This window comes from Malania oleifera, chromosome 7, assembly GCF_029873635.1.
Source record: "Malania oleifera isolate guangnan ecotype guangnan chromosome 7, ASM2987363v1, whole genome shotgun sequence".
Lineage (NCBI taxonomy): Eukaryota > Viridiplantae > Streptophyta > Magnoliopsida > Santalales > Ximeniaceae > Malania > Malania oleifera.
In genome coordinates, this window is record NC_080423.1 from 71,032,005 (window position 1) to 71,059,454 (window position 27,450).

The 27,450-nt window shown below is 35.8% G+C and overlaps 1 non-coding gene across 1 annotated transcript; it reads left to right on the forward strand.

Moving 5' to 3' along the window:
- The first annotated feature begins 14,742 nt into the window (after nt 1-14,742).
- Nucleotides 14,743-14,849, forward strand: LOC131161121 (small nucleolar RNA R71). Its single transcript, XR_009138280.1, has one exon. It is a non-coding gene; the product is annotated as a small nucleolar RNA R71 (small nucleolar RNA).
- Nucleotides 14,850-27,450: the final 12,601 nt, after the last annotated feature.

A 27,450-nucleotide genomic window follows, 5' to 3' on the forward strand; every position in this document is an offset into this window, starting at 1 on the left:
GCTTGTTGCTACAAAAACGTAGGAGAGTTCTTATCGTTACATTGAAGCAACTAAGCCTACAAAGAGGGGCAGCTGTAGACACCCTATTTTTGCCCTAGCCAAATAGAACAAAAGAGTCCCTTCTCATTATATTATTATTATTATTACCTTATTTTTATTATTATTATTTTCTTATAATTATTTGTATTATTTATTATTGTTCATTACTAGTATTATAATTAGTGTTACCTTACTATTATTTTGGGTATATTTTTTAATTTTTATTTATTTATTTATTTATTTATTATTATTATTATTATTATTATTATTATTATTATTATTATTATTATTATTTTCCTATATTATTAGTACTTTACTATTATTTTGCTAGTATTTTTATCATTATTATTATTATTTTTCATTTTTATTATTATTACTAGTACTTTTATTATCTTTATTTTATTTTTACTTTACTATAATTATTTTTGTTTTCCATTTATTTTATTGTTATTATTTTTGATATATTATTATTATTATTATTATTATTATTATTACTTTTTGTATTATTACTCTATTATTATTAGTATTATTATTATTATTATTATTATTATTATTATTATTATTATTATTTTACTGATAATATCTTTATTATTTTTATTCTTACCATAATTATTTATTATTATTTACTATTAATAGTAGTATTATCTTTATTATTATTATCTTATGGATACTTATATTATTATGATAATTATTATTATTATTATTATTATTATTTCCTTTTTCATTATTACCATAAGAATAAAAGAATAAAAAGAAAAAGAAAATCAAAAAAGGAAGTTGTTTTAGGGTTTTTGAAATTTTTTTTATATAATGGCAAAGAGGGGACAGCCAAGGGGGGAGCGCAGCCGAAAAAAAAAAAAAAAAAAAAATACTCCTGCTTCTTCTTCTTCTTCTTCCCGCAGACACACAACCGCCGTCACCCTCTCCCATCACCATTCTCACTGATTCCAATGGTGCCCCCACGGCCATCCACCCTCACCGTCGCAGCCTCCCACGGCCACCAGCTTCAACCCTCTGCAACGCTCGCTGCCAACCTCCAGCCGCCAACCTGCTTCCCTCCAAAAAGAACAGCCGAGAAGACCAGTCCTGTTGAACTCTCTGCTCCGGTCGGCTGTGCTCGCTGCCGCCGCAAGTCACCACTGCCCACTCGCCGACGCGGTTAACGACCATGCACCAGCCACTCCTCCTACTCCACGGCCTCCAAGATCTCCGGCCAGCCTTCAGGATCTCCAGCGACCACCATCTCACCTGCAAAGCCGGACGACACTCCCCAACTCCAGCACTCCCCATAGCAGCAGTCCAACTCCGGTAGCCAAACTTCCAGTTGAACAACAGCCCACCAGCCGTGCCTTCTCCACGGTAAGCCTCCTTACACCAACACACATAGCACACACGCACACAGCACACACAGAGCACACACACTGTCACACACATGAATTTTGTTTTATTGTTTATTTATTTATTTTACATCACTAACATTGCTGCTTACTTTTGCAGGCACATATACATGTCTATATATATATATATACATATACATGTAAAGTTTAATTTTTTTTTATATACATTTAGTTGGGTTTATATATATACGTATATTGGTTTTATTTTAAGTCTTAAAACTCAAGTTTTTATTTTTATTTTTATTTTTCTCTTTTCTCTTTTCTCTTATTTGCATGTGGGTATGTATTAAAATAATATCTATTGTGGTATTTTGTGTGTGTATATTAATATAATACTTGTTGTAGCTTTTAGTTAAATATTTGCATATAGGCTATGTGTATATATGTTTATTAATACATTATTTGCTGTAATATTTAGTTAATGTTTATATCTAGGCTATGTATGTGTATATGTTGATATAATATTTGGTGTAGTATTTAGTTATTATTATTATTATTATTATTTTTGCTAGTTTTGGTTTGACCTAATATCTAATGTCTTGATTTTTGTTTTTTTTCTTTGCGTATGCAGGTATATAGGTTTTTATAATTTTTATAGTCATTTTAATTTTTGATACTCAGGGTAAGTTTTGATTGTATTATTCATATAAGTTAATTTTCTTGAGTGCGGAATTTTTATAGTTGGAATTTGTCTAGATATTTAAAGTTTAATTTTATTTGTTGGATTGTTAATATTATTGTTGCATATTTAATACGTAGCTAGAATAGTTATTGTAACTATTTACTTAATCCATATGTTTAGGGCTATTTAGGGTTTTCATTGTTGATGTATGTTCAATTTTAATTACTTAGGGTTTTCTTTATATGTTATCTATACTCATATTAATATTTTCTGATATTTAGTATTCGTATTCTAATATTTTATCATGTTTACATATAAAGGTATCAATCATTATAGTAAGTTTAGTGTTTTGGTATATATTTTGCTTAGTATGATATTGTATATAATATTATGGTATAATTATTATTTAGCTTCACTTATTAAGGTATTTTTTTTGTATAGTATCTTGAGTGTTTTAATATATATATATATATATATATATATATATATATGTACATATGGTATTTTATTGCCTGTTTTGAAAGTTGTAATATTTTAATAGATATGCTTATTATCGTTACTATTTTTATATGCATTGTGATAATTTAATACTTTAACTTATTATCTTATTAATATATAGTAAAACCTTCCATACTAGTATTTTCCTATAAAAATTTTATATACAATTTCAAAATTTGGGAGCGTATTTTCTTAGATATTTTATTGATTTTTATTATCCCTATGATTTTATTGCGGGGGTATGAGCCTTCGGGCATCACGTACTTTAAGCTCTAAGGGAATATATGTATATATATTATATTATATTTATTTATTTATATTTATAAATTCATAAAATGGAGTAATTTAAAGACTTATTAGATTAACTTAGGGATAATTTCAAATTAATTAGGTACCGTTCGTAAGAACGGGCGCGTAGGGGGTGCTCGTACCTTCCCTCGCGTAACCGAACTCCCGAGCCTAACTCTGGTAATGTAGACCTATTTTACCCCTAACGGGGTAGTCATCACGTGTTCTAACCACACTAACGGTTAGTGGCGACTCCGACATTCCATGTTTTCCCATGAAAATATTAATTGATTTTGATTTCGCCGCCCGGGACACACGCGCTCCCGGGACGTCGCGACACTTGGGATAGCTTCTGAACTGCTCATTTTTCGAGTAAGTCAAGAAGCTCCTTTAATTCTATGGAGAGACCCTCTAGAGGATACACTTAAGCCTGAGAACCCCTCTATATCTGGTCTGAAGGACTCATACGAGTAAATTTTTTCCATTTATGATTCAGCCTCCAGTTTAGAGAGACAGTTGTGGGTAAGTGAGACCTGGTTTAATAAGGAAATAGTGGAAGAAAAACATCTTTTCGAACCAGGGTGAGTTCGATATGCGCTTTCATTGCGTCTAGCTGAAGACAGTGAACTTAGTGCTTCCCGGAGGCAACCCCGAATAATTCTCTTTCTTTTTCTTAGGTCCTTAGGTTATATAGTGTAGTGTAGTTGAGTTTGGATAAATACGGTAAATGTAGCACTTTTGGGAGGCAGCCCGAGTATTTTTCTTCTCCTTTTGAGTCCTTAGGGTGTACATAGTAATGTAAATGAGGTTTAGAGTCATTAGGATAGGTTTTTGGTAGTTGAGGGTGCGAACAAGGCATGACCAGCACGCACATGTGCGACTTGGTTGAGCCATGAAAAGTCCTCTGAACTTCCAAGGTACTGAGAAGTTCAACCAGATGAACAACCATCATTTCTTTGGTGTGACCTGGTCGAATCTCTAAACTTGTCTGGACTTATAAATTGCTGAGAGATTCGACCATGTGCATGACTAGCTCTGAGCTGGGCACGCATTGGTCAAAAGTTGTTGTCCTGTCTAAGTGGGTGGGTTCGACCAAGCACGACCATCACAACATTAGCACAACATGGTCGAAGCTGTCAAAGTCACGTTTTTAAACCCTTTCTCCTGCGAAGCCCGAACCACTTTCACCATTATTCTCTCGGTCTCCCCTTGGCGCCCCTCCCTCCAACCTAGTCGCCCAAGATGCTCCACCTCTGATGGTCCTCTAGCCATCGGATTTGGTTTCGACAAGCTCCCTTTTGTGCTGAACCCTATTTGGCAATCTAGGCTTTTGACCATTTGCCTTCCTAGCATTTGTACCTCTTCGTCTTCTCCATTTTTCCTCTCTTTCCACTCCTAGTGAAGATGCACCTACGCTCAAGATCACAGATTGATGGGAAAAAAGCCCAATCCCCCCAATTCAGGTGGCCGAGGGTCCATGACCCATCAAGGAGTGAATCATCCTTATAGGGGCATGTAGCCTCAGGTGAGCAAGTCTAGTAGTTGAGGGAGGCAGGATCCTCAGGGGTACCCTATAAGAAGCCTCAATTACACCAAGTGCGTTCTACTACACCAACCCCTACAACTTTAACCCTAGCTATTTCCTTTAGGCATCTGAAAGTTGTGTTCCCTTCGCAGTCATCTAGTCTAGTTCAGCCAACCATGCCACTTCCCCATCCGACCCTTGTCATCTAGAGCTCGATAGTGGCGATGGTCCACGCAATAGCCATTGTAGTGGTACCCTCTTCTGGCCTCGGTAGTTCTCCTGACAATCCTTACCATGTTTCTGATTTAGAGTCGAATGAGGATTAGGTGTTTATGATGATCCATTGATTTGTTCTCTGCATATGTATTGTGCTTAGGCACACTTTTGTTATTTTAGTTTTTTTTTTCTTTCATTTGTATTTCGTTTTGACTTGTACAACCATGTTTTTGGAAGGGTTGTACATGTGCTTTGACATTCTATATACATTGTACTGCCATTTAATATCAATTAATACTACATGGTTCTTTTAACTTCTCTTTTGTGCTTCAGTGTACTATTGCATGCATGCTATTTCTAGATTTTATGGTTGTTACTTACGCAGGTACACCGATTGATTTCATAGCACCATGTTGAGTTTCCTTCCCTTTCATTTCAGGTTTTTTCTTTCCACACTTCAGTAGAGACACTAAATTTTTAAGTTGGGGGTATAGGGTAGGAAAACACTACAAGACACATTTCAAGCACAAAAATGACAATATTAATTTTCAGTGACATTATCTGTTTTATGCTATGTTAAACTGTTTATAACCTTTACATACTTCTATATTATCTACATGTTACATGCATAGGCCTATCAATTATATGACCTTGTTATGCTCACAGACGATGTAATGAGCTGCCTATGCGTCGTTTCACATAATATAGCCAATATATTACTTTCTCAGTCTATGAGGATGTGTTGGCCTAACAAGGCTTACGAATCTTGTTTTGATGAAAAAAAAACAAAGGATCTTAACATGTTTTGCTAAGATACATTTTAGGGCTCAAAAGTTTTCATAAAAAGCGATCAAGCTCAAAAGTTTTTATAATAGATCAAGTCTCTAAAGGATCAAACTTAAGTATTTGTAAAGAAACTCATATGAAGATTATGCTTGGCACATGATGAAACAAAAGAAAATTGAAGAAAGAAAATCTTGGATTCAAAGATAGAAAAATCTGATGAAACTTTAAGTATATTGAAACTTGAAGACAAGATGGAGTCAAAGAAAGACAAGCATGAAAACTTAAGTGCTTAGAATGTCAAAGTCTTAAGAAGCCTTTGTGTAAGTACTTCAAACAATTTCAATATGGATGCATGAAACTCTTAGGTTAATTTCTTGGATCTAGATACCTTTTAAAATACTTGGAAAATATTTTTATAAGTCAAAATTTATTTCAAAAAGGTGTAAATTATTTTTGGAATAAAAAACACCAAAACAAGATTTTCCAAATTATGTTCTTTTTTCTATATCCGCATTGATGTTCAATTTTCTCTATCAACAGATTATTATCTTTGATAATGATCAATTTGAAAGTTGTAGGAATTTTTCTTATCTTTCCATTGATACTAAGAACGTCTAATTTGGAACTGTATAGAAAATTTTATGACCAAAATATTGAAGGGTGGTTGAAGTTGTCAGACGACTGACCATATCTATTCAGGCGACTGAAAAGCGTACAGAACCTGTCTAGGCGACTGACCATCAAATCCCAGTCGACTAACCTTGTACTGAATTAAAAATACACTAAAATTTAAAGTCCAGACGACTAACCCCTTGAGTCCAGTCGATTAACCCCTCGAAATTCAGATTTTAAAAGTAATGGGAAGTTTCCAAAATTGCATTTTTGAATTCGAAACGTTATGAAAACTTTGGAAACACTCCAAGTCACTTGGGGAACATGAAATAAACCTTCTAAACTCTATAAATACCCCCCAAGACAAATGATTTTAGATACCAAGAATTAAAATCAGCAATCAAGCCTTATGGCTTACAATTTTCAAAAGCTCTCTTGCTCACATACTTGCTGAAGTTTTTTAATGAGTCTTGGAGATATTTTCTCACCGATCTTTGCACACAAATTATGAATCTTTCAATCTAAGAAAAAACTAGGTGATATACACTAGAGCTTCATATTTCTATATTGTTATTTGATTGAAGTATATTGTTTTCAATTGTACTAATCTGCTCTTGTTGAGAGTGTCTTTATACACCAATTTGTTTCTTGATTTTCTTGACGGTTCAGGATTGCTGAATCTTTGTACCAAGCATGGGGTATCGCTTGGAGACGGGGCTCCACCCTAGTTGAAGGAGTGAACTGAGTGTGGGGTATTGGTTGCAGAAGAGGGTTCTATCCTATTGAAGGAGTGTCGTAAAAGGTGTGCTCCGCCCGTAAAGGAGCAATATAGTGGAATCGTTAGGTGTGTTGCCTAAGGCGAGGACGTAAGTGGGGATAGCCAAACCTCGTAAAATATTGATGTTGACCTCTCTTCCTTACTCTCTTTAATTCTCTACATATATATATATATATATATATATATAATATACAAACTGCGTAGTTGTGAATTTAATTTTCTACACATATATAAACTGCGTGGATTGATTATTTAATTGCTGAAAATTAATTTGGTTTTGGGAATTGCGGAAACCGTAAAGGAGTACGTTGATTGATCAATATTATTGTGGAAACCATAAGGGAGTACGTTGATTGATCAATACCAAAGCTCATTAATATATTGATTGGTTGCATAATTCATGTTACATATTTAACATCAATATTTGATTTTTGGAAGCTTGGTTGAATTTTCTATTGTGTTTTATATTGAGAAATCAACCTCATCTTGTTGAGTGGATTGACATATTCAAAAGCTGAATCTTGGAAGTATTGCTAGAATTGATATATTATCTGGATTGATTAAATTAATTCATTGGGTGTTGATCTAAGCTGCTGGAAGAAGTCTTGAGAAACCTACAAAGTATTTAATTTGATATTCTCATTCATAAATATAACTGAATTAATTCTTAGCTGGACTTGTGATTTAAATTCAAATCTTACATGTGTGTTTGCTGAAGCTAAAAAGGGTTGAGAAAGAATTAACTAAGGAAGTTTCTAAAGAAAAAAAATTTAATCCCAATTCACCCCCCTCTTGGGAGTACACCTTCCTTTTTAGGATGAATTACTAATTCATTCGTTTTAATACTGATGTGTAAACTCTTGTATTCACCTGGTACTTCAAAAGGCTATAATGCACTAATGTGAATGGTGTGATTCCATGAGGGGGTGAATTGGGTATTAAAAATTTCTCTTAGGTTCAATCTAGATCGCAGGCAGTATTACAAAACCTAGGGTCCGTCTAAGCATTCACAATTCCCCGAATTGATCAGGTGTGCAAATATTTAAAACAAACAAGACATTCTCAACAAATTAAATATTTGCATACAATTACCACATCATATCCCATTTTAATTTAAAGCATGTTCATAAAATGATTTACCAATTAATGTAAACATACACAAGTGCTACATATCTCATTTAAATTGAATGTGTGCATGTAAATAATTATAACTGTAAATAAACAGACATACACATATGGAAATTAAAGTGCAAAAATATAAATGTGAGAGAGAGAGAGAGAGAGAGAGAGGGAGAGAGAGAGAGAGAGAGAGAGAGAGAGAGAGATAGGGAGAGAGACAATATTTGTTATTGAGGTTCGGCCAAACCAACCTACATCCCCGCCTTGGGCATACCCCCCAAGGGTTCCGTTAACCCTGCTCACTTAATGGGTGGAGCAGAAACCATTTACGACCTTTCCTTACGGGGCAAGGTAAACCCTAACTCAATTACCAGGTTGAGCTTAACTGGTCTCCCTTACAGGGTAGAGACACCCCAGCTCAATTCATGAGTTAAGCCATAACCAACACTCCTTACGAGGCAGAGATACCTTAGCAACACTTTACGGGCAGTAATTTTTAGGCTGAGCCCAACTAGTCTCCTTTACTGGTAGGCTCGTCAAGGCTTGGGTCCTTAACTAGCAAAGATAAAATTTATAAAACCAAACTAATCCCAAGTTCAGTAGAAAGGGGGGTAAGTCGGGTGTCAATCCTCAGGGAAAGCGCAGTTACCAAACCACTTCCAAATTAGTTTATTAAAGCCTTGTGTAAAAAAGAGTAAGAATATGATATTTTGCAAATGGTGAAATCTAACTAACTATAGGAAAGCAATTAAACGAAAGCATGTAACTTAATAACTACATGTCAGCAATTAAAGTCCATGTTACCTTACTCCTACAAAGCAATGCTAAGGTCTAAATCAGACACTGAATTCCATGCGTCTAACTATGCTCCTTCAAACTTCGATAAAAGTACTACCTCAAGAATCTCAAGCCAAAGTGGGAGAGCGTCATTTGAGGGCACAGGGTAGCAAGGGCGCACCAACCATCTAGAGCTTGGTTGGGAACCGGAGTATACCCTGTCTTAATGATCATGAACACCTCCATGGATCCGTAGACAACTATTTCCCTCTATTTGAGACATAGTAGTGCTTATCCTTATATGCAACCTTTCATTATACACACAACAATAAATCAGAGCAAGTAAATGGAAAGCAATAACTTTAAAGAAGTAAAGGAGAAAGCAAGTAAAAAGATAACCCCTTTAGTATTTAAAATGTCTGTCACTAACGCCAAAAGGTACAAGAGAGTGATCGTGTAATATACATGGAGAGCACATGAACACCGCTAGTTGTCACGAGCCGTCGAACACTTCACACACAAACTGAAATAGGAATTGAAATCTAATCTACTCCGGCTCTAACTTGGCTCTCACTAACATCTTAGGTCTCTCACTAACCTAAAAGAGGCCAAAGAGGAACCTAAAGCTCATGTTCATAGCAATTACTTATAGGATCTAGGGTTTACAAAGTTTATTTCAAAATTTTGGAAAGTCTGCAACATATCTCACGTAGAAGATCATCGCAATCGATCAAGTCACTCCCAGACTCCCTTTGTGCATGCCTTGGTTGAGTCTTGCGGGAAATTAGGAATTCAAATCTTCAGTGTCTTTGACTAAGTCGCACTTGAGGGTCTTTCTAGTTAAGACTTGTGGGATCTCAATCTTCAGGAATTCTTAGGAACTCAACATAGTCGCCCCTCAAGGTTTCTTGGTCAGCCACGTAGTCGATGCTCTCAGTATTTATGGGCTCATGAGACCTTAGTGTCTTGCCTTGATCACCCTTGAGGATTACACAGTCGATCACTTGGTCGACCATTGTAGCATTTTGATTTCAGTCTAAACCTCAAAGTCTGTAGTGGAAGACTATGTCATCCCTGGTGTTGTTGGTCACACCACTTGGTCGAACAAAGACTTCCTTTCCTTTAATGATATGGAGCTTCAGCAGTTTGGCAACGCATTTGATTTGTGCTTTGCGTCTCCCCAACTTCTCCTTCAGCTTCTCATATGCCTAACTCCTTGGTTTTGACCTATATTTCCTGAAAAGATCAACAAACTTTGCATAGCTCCGAACAATGATAATAATGGGTAAATACACAATAAAGTGAGGATAAAAAAAAAAGGTAAATGAGGGTCTAAAATCATGCATTTTAGGGATTCATCACAACTCCCAACTTATACTTTACTAGTCCTCGAGCAAAGAAAAAGCTAGGAAAACTCTAAAATTCTATCTACCTCCTCTTTTGCAGGAAACACGGTTACATTTAACGTATGCAACAAGGCTTTAAACCCCTAGGTTGATCCTAGTGGACGAGTTCTAGTCTTGTGAGGGTTTCAGGGTGATACCCACAAGCTCCAATTCCAATGAACATAAAATGAAAAGACATGCAACATAGATATACTATTTCACATAAGGGAATATTGCCTAATTACATGTAAGCTTTTTCATACGTAACTTTGTTATACACGCAACTCCGAAGCAAATTACTCATGCAAGTCTCCACATTATACAACCATTCAGAATAGTATAGTCTTAGAGAGTCATCCAGCAATTACACTTCAGGGTTAATGTAGTCATATAAATTCAAGTATGAATAGGTGAGGTCATAAGGCATGTGCAAAGTGCATGATGCGTTAGACTCATGATATCTATAGGCACCTACGGAACGATCATTTTGACTCAGCCTCACTGATATATCCTAAAAAATAGTTAGGAAGATGGGTTCGCTCATCATATGTGAGGAGGAGTGTCATGATCAAACATCTCACATATTTGAAGGAACAATCGCTAAAGGTATGGAGTGGACTAGTCTGAAGGGAATCCAACCTATTTATGAGGTGTCAGGTCCTCTACCCTAACATCTTCTTACCTACTTGCCACATCCAACCAAGACCACCCTAGATCAATTCATTCACAGACCAAGAGTGAATACATCTTAAGCATTAGGCCATTGAAGAATCTTCATACATGTAAAACGTGTGTTGTGTCGCTAGCTTGACCTTTGTTGTATTTATAGAGCAGGTGTTTTCAGTTTTTTGCTTATTTTCTTCATTTTACATATTTCCTTTTCGTGGTCAGTTAGGACAATCATTACAACTCTTTGTAACTTCATACCACCAATGGGAATTAATCTTGAACAAGAGTCCATAAAATAAATCTATCTCTAGGGGTGGCTCAGTATTCACATCTTGAGTAGGCTACAAGACCTAGGTTTCTATCTCCACACCAATTGTCACTTCTAAGCTAGCAAGTCAAGAGTAAAGGCTAGTATTCAAAGAATATCCTGAAGAAAAAGAGTTGAGTTTCAAGAACTTGGAGTTTGATGTAGATAAATCAAGAAATGAATGAACGACTCAATAGTACCTCACAGGGTGTCATTGTTGCCATGGTTGCTCTTTTAGTGTTCTTAAGGGACCCTAAGTGCAACGAATAACATGTAGATGTTTTTTCAACCTTATGAGATGCCATATAAATACAAGAGTTTATATAGTTAGATTAACATGAATGAACCACTAGTCAACCTATGTAAAGTTACAAATCCAAGATTAGTCATATAATGAGAAACTAACACAAGTACCCCACTACATTGTTAGCGAGCATAACATGATCATGTTAATGATGAGCCAACACATGCAAATTTTAGGTTATATGAAAGTATGTAAAGGGTATAAGTTAGTGTTAATCATGGCAAAATCAAAAGTGTTCAATGAAAATTTTTTGAATTTATCATTTTTTGTGCTAACAAATGCCACGCATTGTTGCCATGCAGCGTTGCCTACCCCTCACCCCCAACTTAGAACTTTAGTGTCCTCACTGAAGTGGGAAAAAATAACAGAGCCTGGGAATGAGAGAGGAAACACACTGCGTGGTGCAATGGAGATCAAATAATGTACCTACATCAAATATATATTATCTAAAAACAATATGCAAACAAGAATACATTGTAGCACAAAAGACTAAACAAAAACACCATGTCATTTGCATTAATGACAAATATAATACACAATGTATAGATTAGTATAAGCACTGGATTGTCATCCAAAAACATGATGTAGCACATACCAAAAAAAATTCACAACATAGAAAAGAAAATAAAAAAAATAGAAAATGTGTTGCAGAAGCACGATGCACAGGAGGAGCATAACAAAAACTGGATCCTAAGTGGTAAGCCTTAGATCCATCCTACTCATCATCATTCGATCTTCTGCTATTATCATCCGAATCACTGCCCCCTAACTCCCCGGATGCATTAGAAGGAGTGTCTTTTGCAGACTAGGTATGCATAGCATCCTCTTGACCCACAGAGGAATTTTTGGGTACCGTAGGAGACTTCATTGAAATGGGCACAAAGGATGGCACTCTAGTAGAATCTGGTGGGTATGAAAAAGATGCGAGAATATGGTCCAGCTCTAGGACATGGGGGAAGATATGACAAAGGATTTCGATGACCGTCTGAGCACCCTGCATGCATTCTTCCCGTATTTCGGCCAAGGAGTGGAGTAGTGTGGAATGGAGGATGTCAAGATCATGGCACAGGAGAGCCAGACTAACCCCATTTGGAACAAAGGGCTATTAACTGGAAACTAGGTCGCGTGCCAGCTCCGTGCTAATCACGACCATGGTCGATCCTCTCAGTATATTCAGATTTCAGCATAGTTTTGAGACTGAATTAGGTCGCCCATATGCCTGCAGGTTGCCCCACAAGTTGCACCTCTATCATTTTCTAAAGATTACTCTAAAGACTGTGAACCTTAATTACCCTAATCTAAGGACTCAAAAATAAAGAAAAATTCTTGGGTTGCCTCTCGGAAGCGCTAAGTTTACCATTTTCAACCAAACACACTTAAACTCATTTTGAACTCATCCTGGTTCAAAGTTAAAGTTGCCCTCCCCCTTTTAACACCTATTCTTGCGTAGCCCCAACTTGTTTGCTAGATAGGAGACCGAGTCATGATGTGTAGAAGATATCTCAAAAGGATCCCCTAATTCGGTGGTGGAGGGTTTATCAGGCTGAAGTGCACTATCCAAAGGGTCTCTCCATATAATTGAGAGAGCAGCTTCCCTAATGATTTTATCAATCCTATCATTGTCCACAACTTGGATGACTTTAAATGGGTGTGGGAGCATTAAATATGCTCAGACTATGTTGCTTGCGACCCACAGAGATCTCTATAATCCCTATCCTGTATTAAATGCAAGCATTAGCCGTGGCTAAGAATGGTCATCTCAAAAGGACAGGGATCAGATTCATGAGGCTCCATATCTAAGATAATGAAATTGACTGGGTAATGAAATTCTTCCACCTTGAACACTACATCCTCTACCATACCCTGGGGTTTCTTAAGGGATTGATCAGCAAAAAACAATGTGACAGAGGTACGTTGCAGCTTCCCGAGGTTAAGTTGCTAGTAAGCTGAGTATGAAAAGATGTTCACACTTGCCCCTAAATCTAAAAGAGCCCCATAAATGGTGTGATCGCCAATTACAAATGAAATAATGGGTGAGCCAGGATCTTTTAGCTTAGGAACGAGGTGTCTTAATATCATTGAGCTTATATGCTCGACATGCTTAACCAAACCATCGATATGCACCCTTGATTTTTGTTTTTGTGTTGACAAGTCCTTTATGAACTCTGTGAATGCAGGTGATTGCTTAATACCATCTAGGAGAGGCTTGTCAACCCTTACTTGTTTAAACATGTCTCAAATGGACTTGGTTAAGGCCTCTTTCCTTAATATAGAAGGTGCAGGAGGAACTACAGGATGAGTTACTTAGGGGGACATGAAATGCCCTATAAGGGGTGAAGTGAGGTTTGGTCCTTCCAGTGATAGGTGTAGAATTAAGGGGTTTATGTACTAAACTAGAGGAAGATAGCGTGCAATAGTCAACATTGGGTACTACCTTTTTTTTCTTCCTCATTCTCTCCCTCACTCGCCTGATTTTGGGTTGCATTATTTGTCATCCTACCACCTTGTCGAGTGGTCAATGCCTGGGCCTGCTCAGTGTATGATGAGGGGTCAGCATCCGGTTCACATTCCACATCGTATTGTCCCTTTGGGTTCATTAAGGGCTAACTTGGCAATTTTTCTTCGTCTCTCTGACTCAAAGAAGTGGCTAGTTGCCCAAAGCTAACCTTTAGCTTTGTGATGGACTAGGAGTTGGAATGAAGGAGTTACCAATCTATTTAGTGATCAGTCTTAATGCTTTTAAGGACTTTCAGCACCATTTCTTGGAAAGAATCGTATTTGGGTTTAGGAGGAGGTGGCTGCTAAAATGATGAAGGTTTGGGGGCAGACATGGGATGATTTTGAGAATTGTAAGGGTGAGAGGGTTGAGCATCTAAAGCTTGTGGAGGTCTTTGGGATTGAAAATCTGGAGCTTGTTGTCTCTAGGAGAAATTGGGATGTTGTTTCCATCCAGGGATGCAGGTATTTAAATAAAGGTCATTTGATGGCCTATCATACCAATTATGGGTGGATTTTATTTCCTCCTATATAAGCTCAGAATGGGATGGCGTATGTGGGCAATTGTAATATGAATGGGAAGGATTAAAGCAAATTGCACACACTTCTGCATAAGCCTATAGTTGCTATGGTTGCCTTAAGGGCAAGCATTGATTTGACTTTTTAGATATGCTGTGCAGAGTGGGTGCCAAGTCATGGTTTGAGGTCAACTAGTAAACTCCCTAAGGTTTGGAAGCAAATGGATTAAGGGGTCGACGAGCAGCAACATTGTGTTGCTGGGAATTCTCAGCTAGGTTCTCAAAGAGAACCTATGCCTCATTCTAATGCTTAGTGAGGAAAGTACCTCCGCACGATGCATCAACCATTGACCTATCTCTCTCAACTAGCCCTTCATAAAAGGTTTGCACTAATTGCCACTTGGAGACATGACGATGTGGGCATTTATGGAGTAGGTCCCTAAAACGATCCCAAGTCTCAAAGAAAAGTTCCCCATCCATCTGTGTGAATCTCATGATTGCCCTTCGTAATTGGTTAGTCTTCCCAATAGGAAAGTACTTTTTTAGGAATTCATGCTGTATGGTGGCCTAGTTGGTCAGCACCGAGTTCGGCTCTAAGGACGTCAGCCAGTATTTGGTCTTATCCTTAAGAAAGAATAGAAAAAGCCTAAGACGAAGAACATCATCACTAAAATTGGGTATTTGAATGGTGGAGCAGATCTCCAAGAACTCATCCAGATGCTGATAAGGATTTTTTGTGGAGTTCCCATAAAATGTGAGCAGCATCAAGATGATCGAAGTCTTAATCTCGAATTGTGTCGCTGAACATATGGGAATCGGATGCAGGACGACAACGTGTATGTATTAGGCACAAAGTAGTCCCTAAGAGGTTGAAGTGGTTGCTCTCCCACCACAGGTAGGCAGGAAGCTCGGGGTTCTGGGATTTTTTCAGTGGGAACTAGTGGTCGTTCAGCCATGAGTTTCAGTTAAGACAACTTTGCAATCTCAGGATTAGAGGTAGGTTTCCTAGAGGACCTATGAGATTTCTCAATCTTGTGATCTAGAGGAAGTATCTCAGGATCCAAAGAATGCAAACCAAACATACACACTTGAGGCACACATATTTAGCATTTCAGAATCAGCAAAAAAAATAATAATAATAATAAAGTAGAAAGAAAGTAAATAAAAACAAAGAAATAATACTCTAAAATTGAAGTTGGCTTGTAACTGTAACTAAGTCCCCAGGAATGGTGCCAAAATTTGGTAGGCTCGCCAAGGATTGGGTCCTTAACTAGCAAAGATAAAATTTATAAAACCTAACTAATCCTAAGTTCAGTAGAAAGTGGGGTAAGTCAGGTGTCAATCCTTATGGACTTAAAGCGCAGTTACCAAACAACTTCCAAATCAGTTTATTAAAGCTTTATGTGAAAACAAGTAAAAAGATGATATTTTGCAATGGGTGAAATCTAACCAACTACAAAAAAGCAATTAAACGAAAGCATGTAACTTAATAACTATAGGTTAGTAATTAAAGTTTATGTTCCCAACTCTTACAAAGAGATGCTGAGGTCCGAAACAGACGCTCGATGTCGTGCCTATGACTATGCTCCTTCAAACTTTGATAGAAGTACTAACCCAAGAATCTCAGGCCAAAAGTAGGAGAGGGTCAATCGAGGGCACAGGGTAGCGAGGGTGCACCAACCATACGGAGCACGGTTGGGAACCAGAGTATACCCTACCTCAATGATCACGAACACCTCCACGGATCCGTAGCCAACAGTTTCCCTCTATTTGAGATGTAGTAGTTCTTATCCTTATATGCAACCTTTCATCATACACACAACAATAAATCAAAGCAAGTAAACAAAAAATAGTAACTTTAAAGCAGTAAAGGAGAAAGCAAGTAAAAAGATCATCCCTTTAGTACTCAGAAGGCCTGTCACTAACAACAAAAGATACATGAGAGTGATCTTGTAATATATATGGAGAGCACATGAATGCCTCCAGTTGTCACAAACGGTCAGACACTTCACACACAAATCGAAACAAGAATTGAAATCTAATCTACTCCTGCTCTAACTTGGCTCTCACTAACATCTTAGTTCTCTCACTAACCTAAGATAGGCCAAAGAGGAACCTAGAGCTCATGTTCGTAGTGAGTACTTATAGGCTTTAGGGTTTACAAAGTTTGTTTCACAATTTAGGAAAGTTTGCAGTTCATCTTGTGTAGAAGATCATCACCATCGACCAAGTCGCTCCCATGCTCCCTTTGTGCTTGCCTTGGTCGAGTCTTGCGAGAAATTAGGAATTCGAATCTTCATTGTCCTCGACTAAGTTGCACTTCAGGGTCTTGCTGGTCAAGTTGATGGTTGAGACTTGCAGGATCTCGATCTTCAGGAATTCTTAAGAACTTGACATAGTCACCCCTTAAGGTTTCTTGGTCGACCACTTGGTAAATGCTCTCAGCAATTCTGGTCTTACGAGACCTTAGTATCTCTCCTTGGTTGCCCTTGAAGGTTACATGGTCAATCACTTGGTCAACCCTTATAGCATTTCGATCTCAGTATGAACTTTGGAGTTTGCAGTGGAAGACTAGGTCGTCCCTGGTGTTGCTGGTTGCACCACTTGGTCGAACAAAGACTTCCTCTCCTTTAATGATATGTAGCTTCAAGAGTTTGGCGGTGCATTTGATTTGAGCTTTATGTCACCCCAACTTCTCCTCTAGCTTCTTGTATGCCTAACTCCTTGGTTTTAACCTATATTTCCTGAAAATACCAACAAACCTTGCATAACTCCGAACAATGATAATAGTGGGTAAGTACACAATAAAGTAAGGATAAACAAAGTTAAATCAGGGTCTAAAATCATGCATTTTAGGGACTCATCACTTACGATATAGAGACTCCCAAGTTCAATTTATGGGCTAAACCTTACTAGTACATAAATAAAATATTTTGTACAAAATAAATGCTCTCAGAAGGCAGAGATGTACAACATGAAAGCTTTACAGTACACTCTCTAATGATATGAAATAAGATCAAGAGTAAGGGTGCTATTTTCAAAATAATAGTTTTTCAATCTTTGAAAAATAATGTATATAATAAGTGCTTCAAAGATTTTACCCTAATAAAAAATTTTCTCCAAAAATATTTTTTAATACGAAGTAGGAGAACCTAGGGTTTTGGTTTTTCAAATGATTTTTGCAACATAAAAAATTATCTATTAAAGCATGGATGCCAAAATAAATGCCCTAATAAAAATGCTCTCAAATGAAAAAAGGAAAGAGAGTAGAAGAGTAAAAGTTTTGCCCAAAAGGAAAGATTTTTGCAATAAAAATAGGTTTGGGGGAACTTTGATTGAAAATAGCCTAAATAAATTTAAGAGAAAAATTTGGCTAATCAAAGTTTCTAATGAAAGCTTATGAAGGGTTATTTACAGAATTTGAAAAAATTATGATCATGAGGGACACATTCGGTATTTTAGAATTTTTTTAATGAAAAATTAATTACATTTTACCATTGGTAATTACCAAAACCCAAGATGTTTGGTCGACCAGACCAAGGCGTGGGTTGGTTGACCTCACACAGGATGTTTGAATTTCTAAAGGGTTTGGTTGGCCGAGCAAAGGGCGATTTCACGAAGCGATTTCCCTTTCTTCGTGGATTCAATCGGCCGACCAAATGGCTAGTCAGCCAAGCCTTGAAGGCTGATCGGCTGAGGTTGATTTTGAACTAAAGGGATGGTCAGCGGGGGATGGTGGAAAAGTCAATTTCTTTGGTCGGTCGACCGTGGACGCTATGTTCATTTTAGGGTCGGTCAGTCGAGGCTTAGTCAAACATTTGACTGTTGCCCTATGGTCTGGTCAGTCGACTGAGTTATTAATAGGTCAGTTGAATAGGCCTAGTTAAAGACTAAGTTTAAGTTGTATTTTTTACCTCAAAACATTTTTAAACCTTTTGTATGATTTTGGCTTTTGTGAAAAAGGTTTGTCTTTCAAAGGTTTGGTCCCCTAAGGTCAATCTATGGTCATTTTGAGCATTCAATCATATCATATATATGCATGTTGAAGAGACCTAAAAAATAAAATAAATAAAAGAAAATAGAAAAAATGGATTTTTGGCCGAGGCAATAGAAAACCAGCGACGGTTTTCTAAAAGGGGAAGAAAACTGGCGATGGTTTTGGGGTTTTATTGTGAATCGGTAACGAGTAAACGACAAATTTTGGGCCAGTTAAATAGAAAACCAGCGACGGTTTTTTGGGAGTCTGAGAAAACCTGGGACGATTTTCTGGGAGTTTGAGAAAATCGGCGACGATTTTCTCAGCAATACTAAAGATTATAAAGGAACCCGAGAGATTCATTTGAAACATTAAAATTAAACTCTCTCTCTCTCTCTCTCTCTCTCTCTCTCTCTCTCTCTCTCTCTCTCTCTCTCTCAATGAAAACCCTACGACCCTTCTCCCTATTTTCTTTGATTTTGACTCCGTTTAAGCCCGGATTGATGATTAGAAACCACCATGAAATTCTTGGGAAGATTCTCTACAAACTAGGTGGAGTGAAATTTTAGTTTGGGGTTCTGGGGCCCTATCCCAAAACTGAGGTAAGAGTGTTGTTTGGGTGTTTAAGGTTGATTTATTAATTTATTGAAGGTATAGGTTTAGATGTGAATGTAATTTTGGGGTTGAACTAAGGAATTGGAATTTTGTAAAATACAGGGTTAAGGTGCAAAGTTGCAGGCATGAGTTAGAGTTTCAGCTGGTATTTTCCCATAAAATAAGGTAAAAATGATAATATTTGTTTGGTTGATATTCAGTAGATAAATTAGGAATATGCAGGTTCAAGAAAAATGTGAACACAATAATTTTGCGAAATTCAGTTGATTGACTGGGGTAATACATGTGTACAATTTTAGGGCATTGAAATTATGAACACCACAAGCATGAAATAGGAAAATAATAAACAATTCTCATATAGTCAGGTAAGGGAACTATGTTATGCTAGTTAAATTAGAAATTTTATCAGTAAAGCATAGTATTTGATTATGAGTTACAGAGTATGATTTTTGAATAGATCAGAGCATGAAAATTATACAGTATTATAGATTATAATTAATGAGTTTTATTTAACTGTGTGGCATGAGTAGTACTGGAATATTACAGAATTTCATATAGATTACAGAATTATGATTATATAGTTTTTATAAAATTATGCTATACAAATTATACAATTTTATTTACAGAGCTATGGTTATACAGTAGTTTACAGAATTATAGTTTATACGTTTATACAAAATTATGACATATAGTTTATACAGTACCATGAAATTCAAATTACAGGATCATGGAAATACAGTATTTTACATAAACATGTATATATAGTGTTTTACAAAACCATGATTATACACAATTTTACAGAACCATGATATACATAGCATAGAACCATGACATACATAAATACAGTTGACACAGATATATAGTTATATTATAGTGTCATGGTTAATACAGAGAATTACAACATCATGGTATATACAGTTTATATAGAATCATGATAAAACAGATAGATATTATATAGTAATAGTATTATATAGTATCAAACCCTAATGGAACAGAGTAGCTTACAAAGCACGGTACCGTAACTATACAGTATAGACAGTGCAACAATATGTCTCAAATAGAGTATGGTATTGCCAATTGTACCACAGGTAGAGTAGAGGGCTACTTGGCATCCAGACCAGGTGGAGCTGGCCTTTTGTGCTATAAAAATAGATAAATATAATAAGGCTAGCACTGGTAGGCCAACTAGTGTTCACTCCCGCCTAAGAGCCGCACAACCTATCATGAGGGGTCAAGTTATGACATACAACCATCCAGGGAAGTTTTCAGAACTATATACATATACAGTATACACAGAAAACAGAGATTATATATTATAGTTAGAAGTATGATTGAATAATTAACTCAGAATTACTGTATTTTAAATGACATAGATGTGGGTTATAGTACAGATACTTTTACATGATATCTCATTTATAGTTTTAATATAAAGTTATGTTTCGTGTATAAACTCATATGCCACACACTGGTAATAACATATTTCTCCTTACTGAGAGGTGTCTCAGCCCATTATTATGAACAATTCAGGTAACCCAGAGAGACGTGCAATGTCGGCTCAGAGATAGAGGAGGCGGCTGAGTCAGCATAGTTTTGGGGTGAGTCTCAGGTTGAGTAGTAGAGCCCTTAGTATTTTGGAATTTTTAGGAAATGATGTACATATGTGTATTTATTTATAGGTGTATCAGTAGTACTCTCGTATTGTGTATTTTGGGATATGGTTGGGATATTTATGTTTTTCCGCTGCATAGGTAATATACATGGGATGCACAAGTTACCACGGTATCCACTTTGGACCATGATGATGACAGATATTTATATACAGGGTATTAGAGTTATGATATATAGCTTGATAGTAAAAAAAAAATGGTTATAAAATTTGGGTTGTTACACATCATTATTACAGACCAAATAATAAAAATTAAATGCTATACAAATTAAATCAAAATGTCTTCTTCTTCTTCTTTTTCTTCGTTCTTCTGACTTCATGGAATGTCCCTAATCATATAAGCTTTATGCATTTTTATGGCTTCCATTTTCACTTCCTTTATGTGTGTATTGAATAATATATCTAATCACATGCAAAGTACACACATAAGATCCTTGGACTTTGTCAGCATCAAAACAAGAATCAGACTCAAAAATTCAATAATCTCCCCCTTTTGTTGATGACAAACGTAACAGAGCAAAATTGGTTAAGCCTAAAAAGGCTCCCCCTAAGAATATGCATAATTTGAAAGATAAATAGTAAATGTCAAGCATATTAAGAAAGAAGACATTAAAAATAATCATGCATTTAAATTTTTGCCTTAAAGCACAAGCTCGGATATTTGTCCCTATATTTTTGCCCTTAACAAAAATTTCCCTTTTTTTTATAAACATTTTGCTCATAAAAATTCTCCCCCCTTTTGACATTAGTAAAAAGGGTTAAGTTAAGTAGAAAACATTTTAAGTATTTAAAAACAGACTTAGCAAAAGAGAACTCCCCTTTTAAAAAAATTTTGATTTTTCTTCGAAAAGCTCCCCCATTTTTAGTATAGATTATAAGCATAAAAATTTTATAATTGTTTGAAAGATATGGTCATTAAGCATACAAAACAGTATAATTGGTTAGTTAAAAGATTAAGATGACATTTTAACATGATTAGACTAGAAATATCATCAAACCATTGCAATTTTAACCACTTCATAAGACTCGTAGAAGATTTGAGTTAAAAACACACGACATATGAAAGTAATGATAGGTTTGAGCATAGAAGTGGTCTAACTAGTTCATATGCATTTCATATATAATCCATGAACTAGTTATGCAACACCCTTTAAAAAAAATAAATTTCACGACATAAAAATTTAATACAAAGAAGCACAAGTCATGAAAGCATTTAAGCACATAAGCAAGAGATAAAATATATTCTATATAAAATCAACTCTTGCGAATATATATATATATATATATATATATATATATCCCTTTATAATTTTCAATAAATGCTAGGGATGATACTAATGCTTGCTAAAATAGAAACTTTAATTAGAAGAACAAGCAAACAATGTTTTTCTGGTTTGGCCTTTAAGAGCAATCCATAATATAACTAGAAAAAGACAACCATATGGATCCAAAAGAATGAACAATTTAAATACATAACAATATGGCAAATTTTGAAAACTTTTCGTGGCCAAGCAACATATTTTAACTTAAGATTTTCAATAAAATCATTTCATTTAAGCACAAGTCACAAAGAGTTCAAAAGATATCTAAGCATAAAAAGGTTGGTGAGCATAACAGCTCCCCCTATCAATTTGAATTCGTGCTTAGAATTTGTAAGCTACTTTTTATTCTTAATAGATTTTATTGGATATATGCTAAACAATTCGTACTTCACCAGTTAAATCATTCCTAGAACACACATGCACCAGAAATTTAACATTAAGTCATGTGCAAGATGTTCATGCATATCAGGAACAATCCATATCAAAGATGATTCAATGAAGACAGGATATGATGTTCAAGGTACCCAAAAAAAATTCGGACTCAAAAAGTAGTAATAATGAAAATGTGAGTCCATGGGGCAAGTGCTATAATCCTTTTTCATAAGGATGGGGCTTAAGCTCCCCTATAAATTTGCATGCATGTATACTTGCACTTAGTTCCAGGATGATGTTCATTTAAGAGTAGTTATCATATATTCATCCTTTCAAAGAATTTCAACATGCAGCAAATATTAGACATTCAGCACATACGCATGACATATTGCATTTCAATTTGATGCACGGTAGCCAGTCAAGGCTATACTCAATAATTATGTAATAGGGGTTCAATATGAAGGTGACACAACTCAAAATACACAATGAGTGTGTGCGAAATGAAAACTCCTCCTAAGTCATGCAATTTGCCTAGATACATGGACTTAAATTTTATGACATGATTATTGACCATTTGATTCCTACATGAAGTTCACATCCTAAGGATTAGGACCAAATGGTGTCCATGAGATAGATTTGTCTAATTTAAAGCATTCTAGGAAAAATTAAGGATTGTTAAAAAATTGTACATATTTTCAAATTATATAGCTTTTTGGGTTTTATATGTACTAACCTGTTTAATTATTTTGCACGTGTTTTCTACTAAGCATGAGAATTAATATTCTTTTGTGATTCACTCATCATTTCAAAAATATTTTAGCATGCATTAAACACATATCTTGATACATGGTTTCATTCTCGGGAAAAATTCTACTGAAATTTCGGCAGCATGTCGTCTATAAATTGAACATATTCCCATTTTTCCATGTACCTGAAACCTAATAGATTCATGCAAATAATTTATATGTGAGAACCTATATCCACTACCAGCATGCAATTCACATCACTGCATCCGTCATGCAGGAGGCATGCAATACATGCATGCAATTTAGTAGGAAATTCAATATAGACTATCCATTAAATATGTTCATTTTAAAAACAATGGATAGTGGTGTATAGTTCAAGGTAGTTCATATCAAAGATATAATCCATCAAGTGAGATTAAGCATTTACATGAAGGATGGATTGTAGGCATTTAGAGCAATGCTTATAATTAACTATCCATTAAAGGATTTGGACATTTCACAATTTATGGATAGTACTTGGCAGTTCAACGACAAATCATCCAATATGAAATAATAATATATTTTTGAAATTAAGCAGATTGCAATAAAGAGCTTATTGGATGAGATTTTAAATTTTCTGCTCCCCCTCAGTTATATAGCCAAGGAATTATATTCAATTAGCATTAATTGGCATAACTAATATTTTATGATATGGGGATGAGCTTAAGAATTTCTTAGATTAAATTTATTATTTGAAAGTGATTTATCGTTTAAGCTCAATGATGAATTTAGGGATATGTGAGTTATAGTAATATGATATACTTCCTAAAGCTCAAGTTGTATGATGGACAAAGTATGTTATATTTAATATATTTATACTTAAGCATTTATATAACATTATTTCTAAATTAAAAAAAAAAACGTTGTCCGTTTAAAAGGGATTTACGAACTTAATCATGCTATAGCCAATATTATCACATAATAACCAATCATAATGATATATATTAAACACAGATTGGGTATATAATTGAACCTTTTTAACATGGCTAGCTTTTCTAAAGTACTTAGTATAACAATAGTGTAAAAACCCGACCCGAGATAGGTGTATTAAATAAATGAGAAAAAAGAAGGAAAATTAAAAAGGTAAAAATCAGCAGGTCTCGTCGACGAGGCTTCTTTTCTCATCGACGAAGTCTTTTGTGTAGCTCGGTGACGAAATTCAATAGCTCGTCAACGAAGAGATACCGAGAGATTTTGGGAAATTCTGAAATCTCAAGCTCATCGATGAGTTCACCTTGACATCGATGAACTTCCTTCTGTGATGCATTAACGAGGATGATGTCTCGTCGACGAGGCTGGTTGGGTCAACTTGGTTATAAATATCTTTTGGCTTTACTTAAGAGTTAAGAAACCAAAATTCTCTCTCACTCTCACTCTCTCTCTCTCTCTCTCTCTCTCTCTCCCTCTCTCTCTCTCTCTCTCTCTCTCTCTCTCTCTCTAAGATTTCAGGTTATTTGTTCCCGAATCAACAATCCAATGTTACCACATGCATCAGGAGGGGAATCTCTACGTTTATAGCAGATCAAAATTTCGTTTCGAGGATTTTCGCGTTTTGATCCAAAATTGAGGTAAGAGTCTGATTTCGTTTCTAGTTCAGTAGATCTATAATAGTAGTAGTGAATATATTGAAATATTGTTCTTCGATTTTTAGGTTTTGGGGTTCTGTGTCGTTATTTTGGACCGATTAAGTTCGTGTTTCAGTTCGCAGGAAAGGTAAGGGGATTCTGTTTATGTCAATTATTTTTTAAATCGAAATTGGTAAAATTGTAGTTTACAATTCTACATATGTTTTGGATACTTATTTGGGAAAATTTATCAGATGAAAATACGGGATTTTTAGGTTCGAGATCATCTTCGTTTATGTTTGAAAATGTATGTTTGTATAAACTGTAGCATCGAGAAGACCGTACCTGTATTTGTAGTAAACTATATTCTTGAATTGAAAACGATATGATTTTTTGTATACTCAAATAAGTGTTGTTAGTTTTGGTACAACCCCAAAAGGGGGGTGAATTGGGTATTTAAAATTTATTGCCTAGGTTAATAGGTTTTATCAGCAGTGCAAAAGAACCTAGGGTGAGTCTATACAATCCAAAGATAACATACATGTGCAGTAAAGGTAAAGAGCATAAATGTAAAGAACAAGCACAATATGTTATCGAGGTTCAACCAACTGTGCCTACGTACCTGCCTCGGCCACACCAGCACAAGAATTACCACTATAATGCTCACTTAAACGGGTGGAGCGACACCTAATACAATCAGGTCAATTCAAGGGGCTGACCTCAACCGACACGCCTTAACAGGATGATGCACCTAGCTTTCCTAACCAGGTCTAAGCTAATCCGAGACTATTCCACAGGGCTAGTCTCCCTTTTTAGGCCTGCGCGTGGAATACAACCAACGTGTAGAAAATGTTTGTACATGAAAATTTGCTTCGTAGACAAGCAAATGTGTGCACCAGTATAGCTCAATCAATAATGCACGCACTAATGATTTGTAAATATGCTTAGCACTCTAGTGTGTGCTTAAACACTCAATCACGTATAAGATTTCAACTCAAATCTAGAGTGTATACCCAAACAATATTTGAAACACACTATGTGAATAATACAATATCAGATTAGGGTTTCAAAATATGCTAAGCAAGTCCAAACAAACAAACTCAATAATGTATTTTAATATTCAAGGCACAATAGAGTTGTTTGAAATACTAGCTTGTGAAAAGGAATTTTTCACACAAAAGCTAAGTTTAGGTAACTTGCAACACATTGCAAGAACCTTAACCCTCAAAGTCTTTCCACTCTAGGTTTATCAAATGAAACCGGTGGAAAAATTTTAAAGCTAAACTCTCTCTCAGAAAATCGATCAAGTAATAATGTAAATGAGAGTTCTAGCTACACAGATGAAGCACAATAGCCTTTGAAAATACTCACAATGCTTGTAGAAATCAAGAATGAGGAGTATGTGAGTGTGATCAAGTAATAATGTAAATGAGAGTTCTAGCTACACAGATTAAGCACAATAGCCTTTGAAAATACTCACAATGCTTGTAGAAATCAAGAATGAGGAGTATGTGAGTGTTTGGAAATATAATTTGGCTAATGAAGGATTTTGAATGTTAAGAGAATTTTTGTCTAATCAAGTTGGCTAATCCTTGCTAATTATAACAAATGAATGAGTATATATAGGCAAGGAGTAATTTTTACCATTGGGGGCATAATGGGTATAATTAAGTTTGTTCAAAAGACCATTAAGAAAATTGACCCTTTTTACCCCTTTTAAAAATTCGGTAAAAATTAATTTAACCCGCGAGGTTCGGGTGCTTGACCAAAGGTTTGGGTGCCTGAACAAACACGGTAAAAAATTCATCTTTCATAGGTTTGGGTGCCTGAATGATGAGTCGGTTGGATGATACAAAGTCAATAGCAATTTGTTCGATAACTTGGTTGCCCGACACACAGTTCGGTTAACCAAACTAGGCTGTTCGGTCGCCCAAGCCTCCTTTTGAACATAAAGCTTCGATTGCCTGAGTAGTTGAAAAGTGCCTTACTAGGCTTTCAGGTGCCTGAGTAAGGTGTGTTCAAAATAGGTTTGGGTGCCTGAACACCAAGTCAACATGTTGACTGGTTTGGTCGCCCGGGTTGCTTTATATGGCAAAGGTTCGGTCGCCCGAACCCTCTCAACTTTTCTCATTAAGTGCATTTGAGCTTTATTTTGATTCCCCTAATTATGATAAGTGATGTAGGGGACTTGTTGTCCTTAGTGTTGGTACCTAAGGTCTAATTATGGTCGTTTTGAGCATACCTACCTACCATGCATGATGCAAATTATTACAAGCCATACACGCGCATAGTTCATAATAAATTACAACCCAGAATGAAGAACTAAAGAAATGAATATAAATTACAACACATAAATCTTCATTCTTTGGTACAAACACTGCACACCATCATGATAAGTCTTTTAGTCCTGAAGCACGCATAAGGTGATCCTGCATGCAATTCTCAGTACAACCATTAGCACCAAGAGTCTTTGTCATAATCAAAATTGGGTGTGACATATAAGGTCAACAATCTCCTCCTTTTTTATGATGACAAATAATTTATGCAAAATTTCGTTTAGCCAAGAAAGACTCCCCTTGACTTTATGTATAAAGATAATTAAAGTAGTGGGTAATGAAAGATTAAGCATAATTAAGCACAGTCTTACCCCACTTTTGCCTCTTCTCCCCCTTTTGGCAACAGTAAAAAGGGTTAAGCAATAAAGTATGAAGGCAAGGATGTCTTTTAGATACAGAAGGTATATTGGGAGGAATTTTAAAAGATTCAGTAGTATGCCATTTGAAAAAGGTCATTCCCAAACATAACCCTGTGCC